Genomic DNA, 17770 nt, shown 5'->3' with positions numbered 1-17770 from the left:
AAATTTAGGCATTAATGTTCCCGTAGTCCATGATTTTATCAAGACCCAATCTCCTGGACTAATGTTGTGAACTTTTGTGTCGAGAGGGGAAGTTTGAGGAAGGTATCCTTTCTTTCTAAGTCCCTCTAGAGTTCTTCCAATTATTTCTAAATACTTTCTGGTAGCTTCTTCCCCTTCCAGATAGTCTCCTGTGCTATAAGGTGTTAACAAGAATGGCAGCCCAAACATCATTTCAGAAGGTGAAATTCTTATGTCAGCCCGAGGTCTTGTTCTGATGCGCAATAGCGCTAGGGGCAAACACTTCAGCCAATTCATCTTTGTTTCCTCAATCAATTTAGTTAATACATTTTTGAGAGTTTTGTTCATTCGCTCCACCCTCCCAGAACTCTGGGGGTGCCACGGAGTATGCAACCTCCATTTCATTCCTAAAGCCTCAATTATATTTTGTAATGTTTGGGACACAAAATGTGGACCTCGGTCTGAGTCTATGGTGTTCACAATACCATATCTGGGGATAATATTCTCGAGGATTGCTTTTGCCACGACTTGAGCTGTTTCCCTCCTGGTCGGGAAGGCTTCTACCCAGTGTGTGAGATGATCAACTATAACCAGTAAATATCTGTATCCTTGCACTGGGGGCATTTCAGTGAAATCTATCTGTATGCTTTGGAAGGGTCTCAAGGCTAATTCCCTTCCTCCAGGTGCTACTTTTCTCATAGCTTTCTGGTTCACTTTTTGACAAATGATACACCCTCTAGTAACAGCTTTAGCCAGGCTATATACCCCGATGCATAGGTTATTTCTTAGGAAATGATCACATAGTCCTTGGACTCCCCAGTGAGTTAATTTATGTAGTTCTGTTAGCACTGTCCGAGCCAGTGCTTTATTCAAAAACACCCGTCCATCTGAGGTTAACCACTCTCCCTGTTGTCCTTGATGTAACTTTAAATCTTTTATTGCTTCTAATTCTTCTTCACTAAATATAGGTTCCTCCCCTTTTTCAGGTGTCGTTTTTGTCTTCAAAATTTTTACTGGGTCCCCTGGTTCTAGAGCTGCTTCTTTGGCTATCTGATCAGCCAGTCGGTTTCCTTTAACTTCTAAACTGTCTCCTCTTTGGTGCCCCTTTATATGGACCACTGCTATTTCTATAGGTTTTTGTAGGGCCTCTAGTACTGATCGGACTAGGTTCTCATGGGCTAAGCTCTTTCCCTTTGAACTTAAATACCCACGTTCCTCCCATATTTTCCCAAATGTATGAACTGTGCCATATGCATATTGGGAGTCCGTATAAATGGTTCCCCGGTCCCCCTCCAGTAAGTCCAGTCCCCTTTTCAGGGCATATATTTCACAACTTTGGGCTGACCAGCTTGGGGATAGTTTCCCTTTTTCTGCAATTTGTAATGTTTCTCCATCTATAATGGCATAACCTGAAGCTCTTTTTCCATTTACTACCCTCGAAGAGCCATCTATGAATAAGCTTCTTCCAGTTGCTAGAGGCTGATCTTCCAAATCTTCTCTTACTTTTGTTTGGAGATAAACCAATTCTAGACAATCATGTTCTAAATTCTCTATAGGCTCTCCCATTAGGAATTGTGCTGGATTGAGGGCATTTGATGTGATAAATTCTAAGTCCTCTGTATTCATTAGTATTATCTCATATCTTAATATTCTAGCATCGGTTAACCACTGCGGAGCTCTCTGTCTCAGTACTGCCTTAAGATCATGAGGAGTATGCACTTTAATTTTTCCCTGTAAGGTCAATTTTTGAGTCTCCTCTATCAGGATTGCAGTTGCTGCTACTGCCTGTATACAAACTGGCCAGCCTCTAGCCACTGGATCTAACAATTTGGATATGTAAGCCATGGGTTTCCTGCACCCTCCCCACTCTTGAGTTAATACTCCATAGGCTATACCTCCTTCTGCACTCACAAACAGGTCAAAGCCCTTCCTGAGGTCTGGTAAGCTTAGGACCGGGGCAGAAGACAATTTGTTTTTTAAGTTTTCCAATTGTTGATCATCTTCAGCTGTCCAAATTAGGGGTTCTGGATCTACTAGTTTATTATACAGAAATTTCACACTCTGTGTGTATTGATCCAACCACAACTTACAATACCCGAACAAGCCCAGGAGTTTTCTCACATCTCTTTTCGTTTTTGGGGCCGGGAGAGCTAAAATACCTGAAATCCTGTCAGGGCTTAGTTTCTTATACCCTCCCCCTATTATGTGCCCCAAGTATGTTACTTCTGATTGCACAAATTGTAGTTTCCCTTGGGAAACTTTTAGTCCTTTCTCCCCCAGAAAATTCAAAAGTTTAATACTAGTTTGTCTGACCTGATCTTTTTCCTTTCCTGATACCATCAGGTCATCAACATACTGCAAGATCTGCACTTCTTGTTCAGGGACAAATTGTTCCAACAAACTCTCTAAAGCTTGTCCAAAGAGATTGGGGGATTCAGTGAATCCCTGTGGTAATCGGGTCCACCTTAGCTGTTGTCTCCTTTTTGTACTCGGGTCCTCCCAGTCAAAGGCAAACCAATCCCTACATTCTGCTGCCAGAGGACACGCCCAGAAAGCATCCTTCAAATCTATGACAGTGAACCAAGCATGTTCTCTTGGAATTCTGCTTAGGAGACTATATGGGTTGGGCACAACTGGATGTCTGGCAATGGTTCTTTTGTTGACTTCCCTCAAATCTTGTACCAGTCTATATTTCCCTTCAGCCTTTTTAACTGCCAGTATAGGGGTATTATGTGGTGACATGCAGGGTTCTAAAATTCCCTCCTGCAACAGTTGCTCGATGACTATAGCAAGCCCCTTCTTTCCTTCTAGGGAAATCAGATACTGTTTAACCCGTATGGGTGAGGTATCATCCTGCATTTTTATTGTTATCGGTGGAATGTCTAATAAGCCTCTCTTTCCCCCCTCAGCCCATACCTCAGGATTTATTTCTGCAACATCTCCTTGAGACAGCTTCATCACTTGTACTACCATCCTCCCTTCCCTTGGAACAATCCCAACCCCCAAATGGACTTGCAGATCCCTTCCTAACAAACTTTTTTCTAAGTTAGGCAGATAAAGAAAATTAGCTTTATATTGCCTTGAGTTTCCAATTATTTTCACTTCTTCAATCACCGATGCTTTAAATGGTCTCCCCTCTGCACCCAATACTTCACAAAATTGTCTCCCAATTTCCATACCTTGTGGTATTTTGTTGAGACAGGACTTATCTGCCCCTGTATCAACCAAAAATTCAAATTCCTCATTTAGGGGTCCCACTTCAAAGTTTACCAAGGGCTCTTCTAGATGTTTCATTGGGTCCCCTATAGTAAAAAGCCCTTGACACCCCTAGTCCTCCCCCTTAAGAATCCTTCCTAAATTGTCCTGTTCCTTGGCTATTGCCTCATCGAGACTGAGCTTTTTACAAAACCTCCTGGTGTGTCCTGCCTCCCCACAGTAATAACACTGTCATCCTCTCAAAGGGACTTCTTGAGGTCTCCCAACCCTTCGTGCCCAGGTCAGTACTGGCCTTCCTCTGCCTCCCCCTGATGGTGGGCCCGCCTCTCCTGCACTTTCTCTAGCTACTGCAACCATTATCTTATCCTTGGCCTTTGCTTTATCTTCCTCCCTCCTTAAATACACCTTCAATGCCTCTTTTAATAACTCATTAATGTCCTTCTCTTGCCAATCTTCCATCTTTTCCAGTTTTCTCCGTATATCAGGCCAAGATTTGGTAACAAATTGGACTTTTAGTAGCATTTGACCTTCCGGGGTGTCTGGGTCTATTCTAGAGTACAACTGAAAGTTCCGCCTTAGGCGATTAAGCCAGGCAGCAGGAGCTTCATCTTTCTCCTGTGTACCCTCAAATGCCAATTGGGTATTAGTTCCTTTGGGAACTGACTCTTTGATCCCCCGTATTATCAAAGACCTATATTCCCTCATGGCCTTCCTCCCCTCCTCCTGATTAGGGTTCCAGTTGGGCTCTGTTAGTGGCAATTTCTGTTCACCTGATGGCACCTGGGGTCCTGGACTGTTATCTTTCTCCCATATTCTTATGCCAGCCGCCCTTATCATCTGGACCTCTTCTGGGGAAAATAATATACTCAGGATGGAATTCATTTCCCCCCAAGTGTAGATATTTGGACCTAGAAATTGATCCACTTGGTTGGCTATGCCCACTGGGTCCTCAACTAAATGCCCCAACTCTTTCTTGAATCCTCTCACCTCAGAAGCAGTTAGGGGAGCATTCACAAAGCCAACACCTCCTGCTACTCCTCCCATAGGAACCTCTCTGAGGGGAAAGAGTCTCTCTGCCTTGGAGGTCTTGGATCTGGTGCTACAGTATGGCCCATCTTCAGATGCCAAACTACTTTGAGGGACATCTGGGTTACCCTGAACTTTCTGCCCATCAGCAGGTGTATTTGCTGATAGCTGTCTATCGGGCGAGGAGGCATTTGTGTCCCAGGTAGAAGGAGGTAAAGGGACAACAATAGGAGGGGGAGAGGGACCTGAGTAGATATTAATCGGAGCTGGAGAAGGGGTGGAGAATGCAGCAGGTGGAGTAGGCACTTGTGGTGGTGCAGAAGGAACTGGAGGAGATACTGGGTTTATCATAGCAGAAGCTGAAGAGGTAGAAGGAGGAGTTTGAGCAGGTGGTAATGAGATGGCAGCCGGGGGAGGAACCGGACCTGCCATTTGAGGTGCTTGAAGAAGAGGATTATAAGGTGGAGGGGCAGAAGGAGGCAAATAATCCAGGGGGTCCCATCTTTTACTAGTCCTATCATCCCCTCTTCATTCCCCTCTTTCTTCCTCTGTACCTTACAAATTCGCACTCCTTCATCCCCAACAGCACTCTTTAACCAGCAAGCCACATACAATAATTGCTCAGGATCAGTATCACCTCGAGCTGTCAGATAATTATTTAATTGTTGGCACATCCACTTATCCTTTGTCCCACACCAAGGCCATCCTCCTTGCACCTCTAATTCTGGCCAGACTTCCATACAATAATGGATCATTTTCTCTTTATCTAATCCCTCCGTGGCCTCTATAGAATCCCATTTTACTAACAGTTCTCCTAAGGGACTATTGGGATGTATATACCTCAGTCTCTTGCCGGTCTTTTTACTACTACAACATCCCATTTTTCAGGTTGTTGCCCGATTGATAAATGACACAAAACTCGGATAAGTTTTGTGGGTGCTTTATTAAGGGCCCGGGGAACTGGGGGACTCACGTCCCAAAGTCCGAGCCCCCAAATTCACGTATGGGTGCTTCCCTCTTATACATGCGATTCATAACAAAGTCTCCAAGGAACAGTTTCCCCGTTCCCCTTGCCTAGCCTCCAAGAAACAGTTCCCCGTTCCCCTTGCCTGGTCACAGACCCCTTGTGATACATTCCTTGGTTCACAAACAAGATCATTAATCCTCTGCTTATCTTATTCTAAGAGCATTGTATGCTGCCTCTAGACAGGTTAGCATTCTTACTTTCTTGCACTAGTTTAATTATTTATTAAATCCCTAAGACTACCTGGTAGGTTACACACAAAACTCAACACACTTTTCAACGGCTACAAAACTGCTTTTTAACAAACCAGTTCACACACAACTCACTATAATTAAATATTTTGCTAAATTTCATTTCTTTTCCAACAAGGTTTCAATAAAAAATCCTGAAGGTGCCTCTACTGACCGGGAATTTAAAAAAAACCTTCTTTGAGGAGCTCCAGCCTCCTCCACTGAACTTCAAATTTCTGCCTGATGCTCAGGACTTTATACTGAAACAACTGCCCAATCTCTTGATTGCCCAACTTCCCAGCGTCAGGTCTTACATCTATCGGGACTTAAACACACGAAGCCATGGCCAAGAATCCGGGTCGTGCCTGACACCCTCAGTCAGGAGAAACAACTGCCTGATTTTTAGTTTGCCTAACCTGCCAATTTTTAGGCTTCACCGTATCAGGACTTAAAAGCAAACCGCAGCCTCCTTCGCTGGGGTTTGTGCCTGACTCCTTTGTCAGGACTTACTTTGCCTGCAGGGCTTATGAAACACCCGAATCCTTCTCGGGACTGACAAATCTTACTCGAATCCTTCTCGAGACTTACAAAAGTGCCTGACCTCCCTTTGTCAGGACTTTGGGGTGCGTGCCACTCATACACAGTAATTCACTCCGCACGCCCGGAGTGGGGGGGCCCTTTATTCCCCCTTGGGAGACGACTTCGCTCACGCTAATTCCACTCGCGTCCCCCTGTTCCTGGCTGCTTTTCTCGCGAAAAGACGGAACCGCAGTACTGAGGGGTCCACTCTCGCTTCGAATGTCCGGCTGCCGGCCCTCGTCTCACTCACACACACATGCGCACGTCTCCCACTCCCGCCACCGAGTTTCTCACCAGTCCGGTGCTCTGGTGCTCCTCTGCGTCGCTGTCCTGAGCCGGTCCCTCTGGTCCTGGTAGCCAGCTGTCCTCTGAAGATCCAAGATGGCCAGTCCTGAGTCCTCTTGCGGCGTGGCTATTCCGGACGAGAGCCCCCAGCTGAAATAAACAGGGCCAGGAGACTTCTTCTCCTGTGTAATGCCTTTATTAAAAAGTGATCAGCTCAGGATTGGGCGGCTCGACGGTCTGCAGCGTCCGTCGTCTCTCCCAAGGCGACTCAGAGGAGGAGGATATGCACAGCTCTGTCCACTAGGGGCAGGGCTGGGGGAAATCCAGGCCTCGTGGGAGCCTTTACGGCGTGATGTCCCCGTCAGATGTTGCCTCGGTCCGGGTCTCCAGACCCCCCAGTCCTGGCCCGGGGGATCTCGAGGACAGGGTGAGGAACGATGAAGGTTTCCCGCATCTCTGCAGGCTCAGCACTCGTTTCCTCACGTCCAGACATCACTCCAGTCTCTCAACTCTTAGGTGGCTCGTTGTTTTTGGGGTTTCTCCATGAGTTTGGAGATGGGGGTCCCACAAAGCATTCTGGTCTTGCGAGTCACTTTGCATAACCCCCCCCCACCTTCTCAGGTGTCTTCCCTATTCTGAGAAAGGTAAAACTTAGCTTCGGGCAAGGTCCCCACCCAGGAGAAGGGCCATTACCTCGCCCCAGCCAGGGCTTTTACTAATACAAAAACAACCATTAACGACAACGACCCGTGATTACAATAACAAAACACACAGAACTTGGGCAGGGCCAGTGGTCTGGCTGCCTTTTTGAAACTTTTTCTCATAAAAAAAATATTAACCGAGTTTTTGTTCATAACATCATACATCTGTACTTTGTAGATTTAAGAGTTAGTGGCAAAGTATAAATATGATGTGACACTTCTCTGTGTAATATTCACTAGGGTGATTTAAGGATAAGCCATCATTTGTATGTGAATAACAACAGAAATTGTAATTTCCTCTTGGCATAAAGAACTTCACAAAGCAAGAAAGAGCATTATACAAACCTAATTGCTAACGCTACATTAAGGTTACTTAGATGTGTGTATTTACATACATTATCTATGTATTATGTTTTTGTGGCAGCAGTGCTTGCCTAACTTTGGAATTATGACCTCATATAGTTAGAAAATAGAATTCCTAATGTTTAGATTGTGCTATTGTTTAAAAATATTTTTAAAGTATACTGCAAGTAGAGTAACTTGTTTCACTTAAAAGCATTCACAAAACAATTACTCTTCATTCTGCTTTAGCTTTCTATATTTGCAAATACTTCAGTGATAAAATGAAATTACAATAATTGAAATTACTTATTCTGAAGCTAGAATTTGATGTAAACATATTTCTTTTATGCAGTTTAGGGTTTGAATGCTAAAATTGTAAATGCATTTTCGTTAAAAACAAATGAACTCCCAAAGAAATTTTAGATTTTAAGCTAAACTTGCATTGCAGTTCACAGAATGCAGTAATCTGTGATGGAAATATAAATGCTATGAGTAGGAAAGTTGTCCTTTTTTTGTTTAAGTTGCATAGTTAACAGGTTAAACCAATTGCTACTAAGTTGGAGTTTTAGCTATTTGTTGTTAATAATTTCACGTTGTAATCACCTGTTGTTAATAGTTTTTTTTTAATTACCTGTTGTTGATGGCTAGAAATCCCTCTTCGTCAAGTATCACCCTGCTGCTTCCTGGAAAATGGCACCTGGGACCGTGAGGAGGAAGGGACATCGGGCTGGTATGCAAATGTGGAAACACCTCACCAAATCTAGCAGGAAAAAACCCTAAAACAACGAGCCACCATGGAATTAAGAGATCGAAGCGATGTCTAGTGTTTTGCGGAGAAAAGAAGAAACCTCACAACTTTGTAAAAGTTGTAAAGCTTGGTATGTTTATTACAGCTCTGGACGCATGCAGAGATTGCTCTCCTCAAAAAAGGCATACTTACCTCTGAGAACTTCAGGTCTCTTTTTATCTCTCTCTCAAATACATATGCATACAGTTTCACAATAAGTTCATACATATTCATTTTTATGGGTTTTGTGTGACTTTTACCACTAGTTCCTTTTTATCAGAAAGAATTCCGAGGTCAGGCTGACTTGCCCTTACAGCAGTCCCTGTCTCTCTCTATCATCTTCTGTGTCCCCCCCTTTATCTCTGTCCTTCGTTGAAGTAACTTCACTGAGCTTAGGCCTTGCAGTCTGGCTAAATAACTACGATTTCTAACCACAGACTCAACTCAAAAATGTACATTTCACCTAAATTAAAATGGATTTCTATCCGGGAAAATTTTCACTTTGCTTCATTCCCCCCTTTCCTAAAAGGAGGAAGTAAATTCTTTTACTTCGTACAAATTCCTATGACAACAAGTGTACTTTAGTGCTTTACCATGTATGTTTGATAATGGATGATCCTGAAGTTATTCTAACTAATATTAACAAAACTACAGTACGATGACACAACTTATTAAAGATTCTATTTGCAGTTGGTGACCACCTAAAGACCACATCCCACCAGTGATGATCTGCATTTTGTTCTATTCTTTGCAGAATTCTAGTTATTTCTTTTGTATAATGTTGGACAGTAATTAAGGTTTTCTTTCCACTTTCTTGGATTTCCTTCAAGATTTTCAGTAGGTCTTGGTGCTTAATTAATTGTTTTACTAATGTAAGGTTCATCCCAATAGGGGTAGCTGATAGTCTGTGATACATTGTATAATTGGTTTTAACCAGCTGGTGGGATGTCACTGGTGCCGAGTAAGAAAAATCACACCCGATAATCTTAACAAAATTACAAATACAGAAATTAGAATGATTTCTACTAGTCAGAATAACATCATTGCTATCAATTTTTACAGCAGCACAGGCAGTTCTCAGGCGTACACACCCTTTTCCAGTATATACGAGCACAGTTTTCTGGTCAGTGACTGGATGAATTTCAAAGTGGCAAATACTCTGTTCAGTGTCTAGACACACATCTTGGGCATTAATAGTATTGCTTTCACAAATGAATCCCACCTGCTCTCTAGTAATGCAGGATTCTAAGTTTACTGTCTGCCACTTTTCATTCACCTTTCCTGCCCGCACTCTATGTTATGAAGGGTAGAGTATTGTTTTTTCATGGTTTAATCTTAGTGCAATGATGGGATGGAAAACATAAACAGTGACATTACGTATGGTAAGCACAAAGGCAGTGGCCATATTAGAAGCAGGATCATAGGTGAAATTCACCATAGTCTACCAGGATTGAAACTTCCTTTCAAAATCAATTGCATTATCCCAAACAATTCTCCGAATTTCAGCTGGAAAATTACCTTCACCCCTTTCCCGTATGATCAGAGCTGCTGTTGCTTGCATCTATAACTGTGCTTGTATACAACTGAAAGCTAAAGACACATTATCTTGAACTGTACTAAGTGCTTCTACTATTAACTTGTGGTCTTGGTCCCTGGCCTTTCCATACTTCCTTACTTTGGCAGTACTTTTGAAATCTGCCACTGGCTAGTTCCTAATTCCAATAGAGATGACTGTAAAGGCTGCTTCAGTTTTGTTAGGCTACCTGCTGCAGTGGCCAGTTTATTCATCAGTGTTTCTGAACCAATTCCATTTCCATGGGATGGAAAACCCTAGGGGAACGGGTACAGGAATTGAAGGGTAGGTCAATCACCAATGAGGATTCTTCCAGGAAAGTTGCTGCTGATCCAGTTTCCAGTGGGGATTTTTCTAGGCACAGTGGAGGGGCTGATTTTACTCCTAATCCTTGGGAAATAAGTTCTGATCAGTTTCATTCATTTCTACAAGAAGTAAGTGGAGAAGTAGAGAATCCTGTGATCAGTACTAGAGGGGCCCTGACTCCTCCTGCCAGGTGGAGGAGAGGGACAACTGGGTTTACTGGACTGTGTGGATCCAATGGCTTGCCATGTCAGACCCAGAGGAGTATAGCGCTCTAGTAAATTCTAATGCACAAGGTACTTTGATGCCATCAAATTATGAACATCTCCTCAAAGACAGCACACCTCCTATTGAAAAAGATACTAATAGTAGGGACCATGGTAGTGTGAACAAGATGCTATAATTTCCTGAAGTTTAGGAGATGGTTGAAATTCAGTCACAACTCTCTTTGGAATTCACTTCACACAAAAGCTTAGAAATATTTTGTTAAATACTAATAACAACATTAAATTCCTTTAGTCTTATTTTCATTTTAATTAGCCAGGGTGACTTTATGATGCTTGTATCCCCAATTGTCTGTTCTGTTTATGCTGGGTATTAAATTCTGCACCTTTAAGACTGGTTCCAAGAGCAAAGAGGGGGAAAAGAAGTGTACAGTTTGTTTTCAGAAACTGCACTTGCCCCCTTGCATTCCTGCTCCCAGATTGCGTTGTCTTCAGCACAGACAGTGGGAGAGAGCTCTCTTTTGCTTCTAGTTAGTTTTGTAGCTAGCTGAGGCAGAAAAGTTCCCCAGACTGTGGCTTTTCTTATTCTTGGAACTGATCGGCCCTGCTCTGGACTGGAAACCCAGCAAAACACCAGTGGCTCATGCCTGTGGCCCACCGGTGCCTGGGACACAGCATTTTCCAGCACCAGAGGGACTGATAAGAGACTGAGTGAGCTGAGCTACAACCCACAAAAAGGACTTTCTGAATTTGCCATCTCTTCAGAACAGCGAGAGGTCTTATTGTAAATTTTTTTTTTTTATGCTTGTGGGTACTTTGCTTGTTAAATAAACAGATTTTTTCCACTTTTCTCCAAGGAAGTCTTTTCCCAAACCAGTAGGGGGAGGGGCCACTGGAATCTGCTTTCTAGAGGGACCCCATTTGGAGGTTTCCTCCAAAATTTGCCCTAAACCAGGACAGATACATATGCCATTCACTGCGAAACAAAATGCTACTCCTTTTTATTAACCAACAGGGGGTACTAGAAAATTAAACCAAAGTAGCATTTAGCAATTTGTCCTCTTACCATAAGATAATGACATGAAGCTGTGTCAGGGGAGGAAACCCATCCCTACCCTGGGCTGTATCAAAAGCAGTGTGGCCAGCAGGTCGAGGGAGGTGATTCTCTCCCTGCACTCTGTTCTTGTGAGACCCCACCTGGAATACTGCATATAGTTCTGGTGCTCCCAACATAAGAAGGACATGGAACTGCTGGAGCAAGTCCAGAGGAAGGCCATGAAATTGATAAGGGAACTAGGGCACCTTCCCTATGAAGACAGGCTGAGAAAGTTGGGGCTGTTCAGACTGGAGAAGAGAAGGCTATGTGAAGACTTCATAGAAACCTAGTATCTGAAGGGGGCCTACAAGGAAGCTAGAGAGGGATTCTTCATCAGGAACTCTAGTGACAGTGATGCCTAAGCTTTTTATATTTTTTCATATATTTGTACATTTTTAGATTGCTAATGCATGGCTGTAACTCCAGTACTTTTCCTACCTATGAAAAATGCATATTTTATGATTGGCTTTTCTCATATATTAAAATGAATATTATATGGGCTATGTTAGAAAGTTATGCTGCATTAATTTTTAAAGTAGTGTGTTAAATATAGTTTTAGGCTATAACATAATGTTAAAATAGAAACTATGTATGTGAGACTTTTTTTAAGAAAGGAATGAGGTACTCGCACTGAGATAGCAGCCACAGGACACCTAAATCTTTCAGAGAAAGAGAATTTATTGCTTAATTATCAGAAGAAACTAACTTCTTCCCACCTCACTCAGCCCTGAAGACCCCATTAGGATTAAGAGGAAGAAGCTGACACTGACCAGTCAGAATCCTTTGTTTGAATGGAATTTATGCATCATGTATGAGGTGTATGAATGTGCAACAGGCTATTGTTTTTAAGGGTTAATCCTCTGTTAACGTGTGTCCTTTTTCAGGCTTATTGTGCCCAGAAAGAGGTACCTGGACTGTCTGTAACTCTTTGTTTTTATTGTCTCGTCCTAATCTGAATTGTTCAAATTTTTATTACTCTAATTATATTACTATTTTTATAGCCATTTTATTTCTATTAAACTTTTAAAATTTTAAAAACAAGTGATTGGCGTTTTTCACACTACCCTTTCCCCCTAGATTTTAGAACAATAAGCTAACCTTTAATAAATTCCTGAAATATTGTTTAGTCTTATTCCAAGTAGGGGGCTGTTGTGGTTTTGGTTCATTAGTTTGAGATTTTATTAATTTTGTGATTTCTTGGTAAGTGCATTAAAGAGTGTGGTGGGTTTGGTGTTGTTTAATTACTAATGTATTCATTTCTTGTTGCGAGATAGGATTAGGAGAAAGGTAAAGTAGATTTAAAACCTTAAAAGGGTATAAAGAAAATTTTATTAATTGTAATTAAAAGTAGAAGAAAGTAGTAAGAATTAAAAGAAACCTTTCAGAACACTTTTCCTCTCTCCACAACTTTTTCTTTTCTATTGATAATGTAAAGAAACAAAACCTAAAATTTCTAGTTAGTATACTACCTCTAAAATAGTTTTCCTTTAGTTTATTCAGGGAGAGGAATTTCTCTTGTAAATGTTATGGAGAGTTTTTTACAAGATGAAAAAAAACCAGTTTTCTTCTGGTTTTTAATTTCTTCACTGATAACAGCCACTGGGGGAACCTTGCCATCGTGAAGTCCTTTTTATTTTCTACAAGCCTTCTAAAAGTTTGATGATGGGTCATGTTAACTTATGGGATATTCTTTTAAAGATCAGTTGTTTAAAGGTAAAAGTTCTCATTATCTGTGTCTAAAATCATCTTTATCTCTGGGAACAGAGATCTCCTCCTGGGGGTACAGGACTATTCTTCTCTCTTTTTCTCTGTTTAAACTTTTCATGGGATTACAGCTACTTTAACATGGAGGTCTTTGTTCAATATCAATTTGAACTCTTAATCTCCTTATTGTTTCATGTGTTATAGGGAAAAAGAGTCCTTTCTCCATAGTTCATAGGAGGATTTCAGCTCCTGCTAGGAGCATGTAAATGGTCAACTTGACCCTGGTTGGTCGGGCTGGATGCTATGGATGGCAGGAATTGTGGTTGGGGAAGCGGTTCGAATGGAATTAGGTTGGAACTTAGTAGTAGTAGTAGCACACCCGGGGAGGGGGGTGCTTTCTCTTTCCCCCTGTAATATATTTTATGAAATAATTAATGCTTGTAGAGAGAATGTATTTTATAAGATTTTGAAATCCAAACGAGTCTCTGACTGCAAGCAGCCCAGAGGCAGATGTCTACTTGCAATCTCGAGGTTCCTGAAGGTGGCAGGAGAACAATATCCAGTTAACTTATGAATAGACGTGGCCAGCGCGATGAATGCCACTCTCCCAAGTGATCAGAAGATGCCCAAGGATGATCATCACCCTACTGATACCATCGATCAAGATAACAGAAGTCGCCAGAAAAATACATCTGAATAACGCTACTTCCCCTGACACGATTAACACCAGCTACTGCTCAGAAAACAGCGATTGTCCAGCTCTGCACAGTGAAAGAAACTGTCTTGAATATGCAGAATTACAAAAGAAATTGGGACTCCTCTGCGTCAGTCATAAAAAATTGCATAAAATAGCCCTGCAAGAAGTGGTACTGGTGAACAGGGGAAGGTCTGATGTGATAGAGGTCAGAGCTAGGTTCACCCAGCACCAATCCCAGGCTCAACACTGTCTCTTTGTCTGTGGGATTTTTGAGGACTGTATTTTGGTCACGTAAAAAAAAATATCTTTTTCGCATTTTGATAAATTTGGCTTTTCGATTGATCATTTATAACAATTCTGGTGACCCTGACATGATCTGAATTTGGGGTTCCGGGACCCCTCTCCGGTCAGGAGGCGCCCCGCTGACTTCAGCGGCCTGACAGGATTGGGAGTCAGCGAAACTAATCAGACACGGAACCAAAGCCAGAACCACAGCCAAAGAGGGATAAAATGGGCCCAGAGCTCTTGGGAAACTTGGAGCGATCCAGAGAGGGATCTCCAAGGCCACGGTGCTTTTTCACTCTGAAAATCTACGTGCATGAAGAATCCACATGGGAAAAGGAACCATGAGTGCCATGTGGTTGAGTGGGGTGTGATCGAGCGTGTGTGAATGAGACGTGAATCTATCATGAAGCAAGTGTGGGGCCCAAGATCACAGTTCCACTCTCCCACAAGGGAAGTGGTCAGTCGCAGGGAAAGCGTGTGCCTTTGCTTACCACACATGTGGGACCTGAGACTCATAGGGAGTTCAGGGAAGTCGATCACGGTTTAGACCAGGAGGGTAGGGACGTTCCCAAAAGGTTTGGGAGCTGGTAAACCTTCTGATCTGGAAAAATCAGGTAAGAGAGCTCTTTACCAGTTGAAAAACCCATGGAACAGTTCTCCGTGTGGCCAAGTAAACTGGTAGTTATTCACAAACTAAGAAACCGGTACCGGACAGAGACTCGGGATTCGTGCTGAGAATCCCAGCCAAAAAGAGGACTTGAGGTAAGAAAAATAGCGAAAGGTTTTTTTTTGTTTTTTTTTGAAAAATGGGACTGAAAAAGAGCAAGTGCCAGAGAAAGCCCAAGGGAAACCCTTCCCATGTTCCCGAGAAGGTTTTGCCTGAAATCCCAAGGGGAAGCCCATTGGGGTGGATGTTAGAACATTGGGAAGACAGCCCCAGGAGGATGGGGAAATCCAAGGAAAAGATGATCCATTTTTGTATGGAAAAGTGGGGAGGAAAGGAGATCGCAAAGTATGTGGTCTGGCCTGTTTTTGGCACCTTCAAAATATGGATGTGCGAGACCCTGTACAACGATGTAGTCGATCAGTACCCATAGAATTTTGAAGAGATTTGGAAATTTTGCTGAGATGTGGAAATTTGCTTTCTTGGGATTGTTCCCGATAAGAGCCCACAGGCACTCAGCAACCCGGTGCAGGGAATGGGAGCTGCTGGAGAACCTTCCACCTCCCTATCTAGTCCCTCCACCCCAGCCCGCACAAGCCCAGGTACCTCCGGTACCCATGCTGCTTCCAGAGACATCGCTCCCGCAGGGTCAGGCTTCGGTGCCACCGCTCCCACTGGAGTTGGCCACGGCTCCTCCAACTCTGCCGGAGCAGGTGACAGTGCCTCACCTCCCACGTGAACAGGCATCGGCACCTCTGTTCCCATGGGAGCAGCCCCAGCCCCTGCCACCACTCAAAGCTGAGGAGAAACCGATCCTTCCCATGAACCAAGCTAGCTCTCCTCCGGCCCATTGAACAAGGCAAAGGATGAGGAAAGTGACCACTGGCAAAAGTGGAGAAAAGGAGGAAAAGCCCAATCTCCTCCCTTTATGGGAGGTACCGACAGCTCTGGGAATCATTGGCTTCGTACACGCTCCAATCGACACCAGAGATATGAGGGCTTTCAAGAAAGAAATGGAAAACCTGATGGACAATCCATTGGGGGTGGCAGAGAGATTAGACAAGTTCCTGGGGACCAGCATCTACACTTACGAGGATCTCAATGTGATTTTGAGATCGTTGCTCAACAATGAGGAAAGGGAGATGATCAGACAAGCCGTGATCAGTGACTGGGAACACAGGAACCTGCAGGGGGAGCGAGGGGATCACAGGTGGCCACACCAGAAGCCGTCCTGGAATGCCCAGATGGAAGAAGGTAGACAGAAAATGATAAATCTTAGAAATATGATGATACAAGGTATTCAGAAGGCAGTGCCAAAAGGGCAAAATATGAGTAACGTGCTCAGAGAATGCCAGGGAAAGGATGAGACACCCACAGAGTGGCTGGAAAGGGTCCAGAAAAGCCTCAGAATGTATTCCAGGACAGACCCTGAATCCCCAATTGGCAAGGTCCTGTTGAAAACCCAATTTGTGGCAAAATCATGGGAAGACATAAGGAAGAAATTGGAAAAGATAAATGGATGGCAGGATAGGGAATTGCAGGAATTGCTCCGGAAAGCTCAGAAAATCTACATGAGGAGAGATGAAGAAAGGCAGAAAATTCAGGCAAAAGTGTTAGTGGCTGCAGTAAGGGAGGCACAAAAACAGGAACAGGTCCGAGACTCGGCAAAATCAGCGCCAGTGAAGAAACAGAACGCTTCCCAAGGTAAGGGCTCAAACAACCAGAAAAAGGACTTTGAGTGTTATTACTGCAAGCAGAAGGGACACATTCAGCGGAATTGTCCCAAGAAGGACAAAGATGAGAAAATGTTTCAGGAAGTTTAGAGGTGTCAGGGGCTTTTTAGTTTGGGGTCTGGAACACCAAAGGAGCCCTTGATAAAATTGAGAGTAGGACCCCACCGGCAGGAGGTATTTTTTTTAGTAGATTCTGGAGCTGAACGGACCACAGTGCAACAATTACCACAAGGCTGCTCTATGAGCAATGACGCAGTGATGGTAGTCGGGGCAAAGGGTGAACCATTTAAGGTTCCGATCATAAAAGATGTTGAAATAGAATCAGAAAACAATGTGTTGGAAATATGTTGTTAATAGAAGAGGCAGAATTCAATCTGCTTGGAAGGGATTTGATAGTGGCACTGGAAATCAGTCTAGCGGTGCAGGATTCCCAGCTCATGGTGAAGTTGTATCAACTCACTGCCCAGGACAAGGAGAAAATTGACCCAAAGGTTTGGTATATCCAAGGGGAGGCCAGGAGATTGGACATAGAGCCAATTCACATTGAAATCGAGAGGCCAGAAGACCCCATTCGGGTCAAACAGTACCTTATCCCTATGGAGGGAAGAAGGGGACTGAAACCGGTGATTGATGAACTTGTGAAAAAGGGACCGTTGGAACCGTGCATGTCTAGACACAACACCCCAATTTTGGCAGTGCGAAAAACAGATGGTAGCTACAGGCTAGTGCAAGATTTAAGGGCTGTGAATCAGAGAACTAAGACACTGTTCCCCACAGTTTCAAATCCTTACACTTTGTTGAATGTTGGAATAACATCTCTCCCGAGGACACGTGGTACAGTGTGATTGACCTGAAAGTTGCTTTCTGGACTTGTCCTTTAGCGAAGGACAGCAGAGATTACTTTGTGTTTCAGTGAGAAGACCCAGAAACGAACAGAAAGCAGCAATTTAGGTGGACGTCGTTGCCTCAAGGCTTCGTAGATTCCCCGAACTTGTTTGGGCAGGCACTTGAACAAGTGCTGAGTCACTTTGTACCAGTGGAAGGAACTAAATTGTTACAATATGTAGGCGATTTGTTGATTGCAGGTCCGAGGGAGAAGGATGTAAGGATGAGCACTATAGAGATCTAGAATTTCCTGGGGGAAAAAGGATTAAAAGTGTCAAAGTCAAAGCTGCAGTTCACAGAACCAGAGGTCAGGTATTTGGGACATTGGCTAACCAAGGGAAAGAAGAAACTAGATCCTGAAAGGGTGGCAGGGATTATTGCTCTGCCTCCCCCACGGA

Source organism: Melospiza melodia, chromosome W (assembly GCF_035770615.1).
Source record: "Melospiza melodia melodia isolate bMelMel2 chromosome W, bMelMel2.pri, whole genome shotgun sequence".
Lineage (NCBI taxonomy): Eukaryota > Metazoa > Chordata > Aves > Passeriformes > Passerellidae > Melospiza > Melospiza melodia.
Note: the sequence above shows the minus strand (reverse complement) of the source record.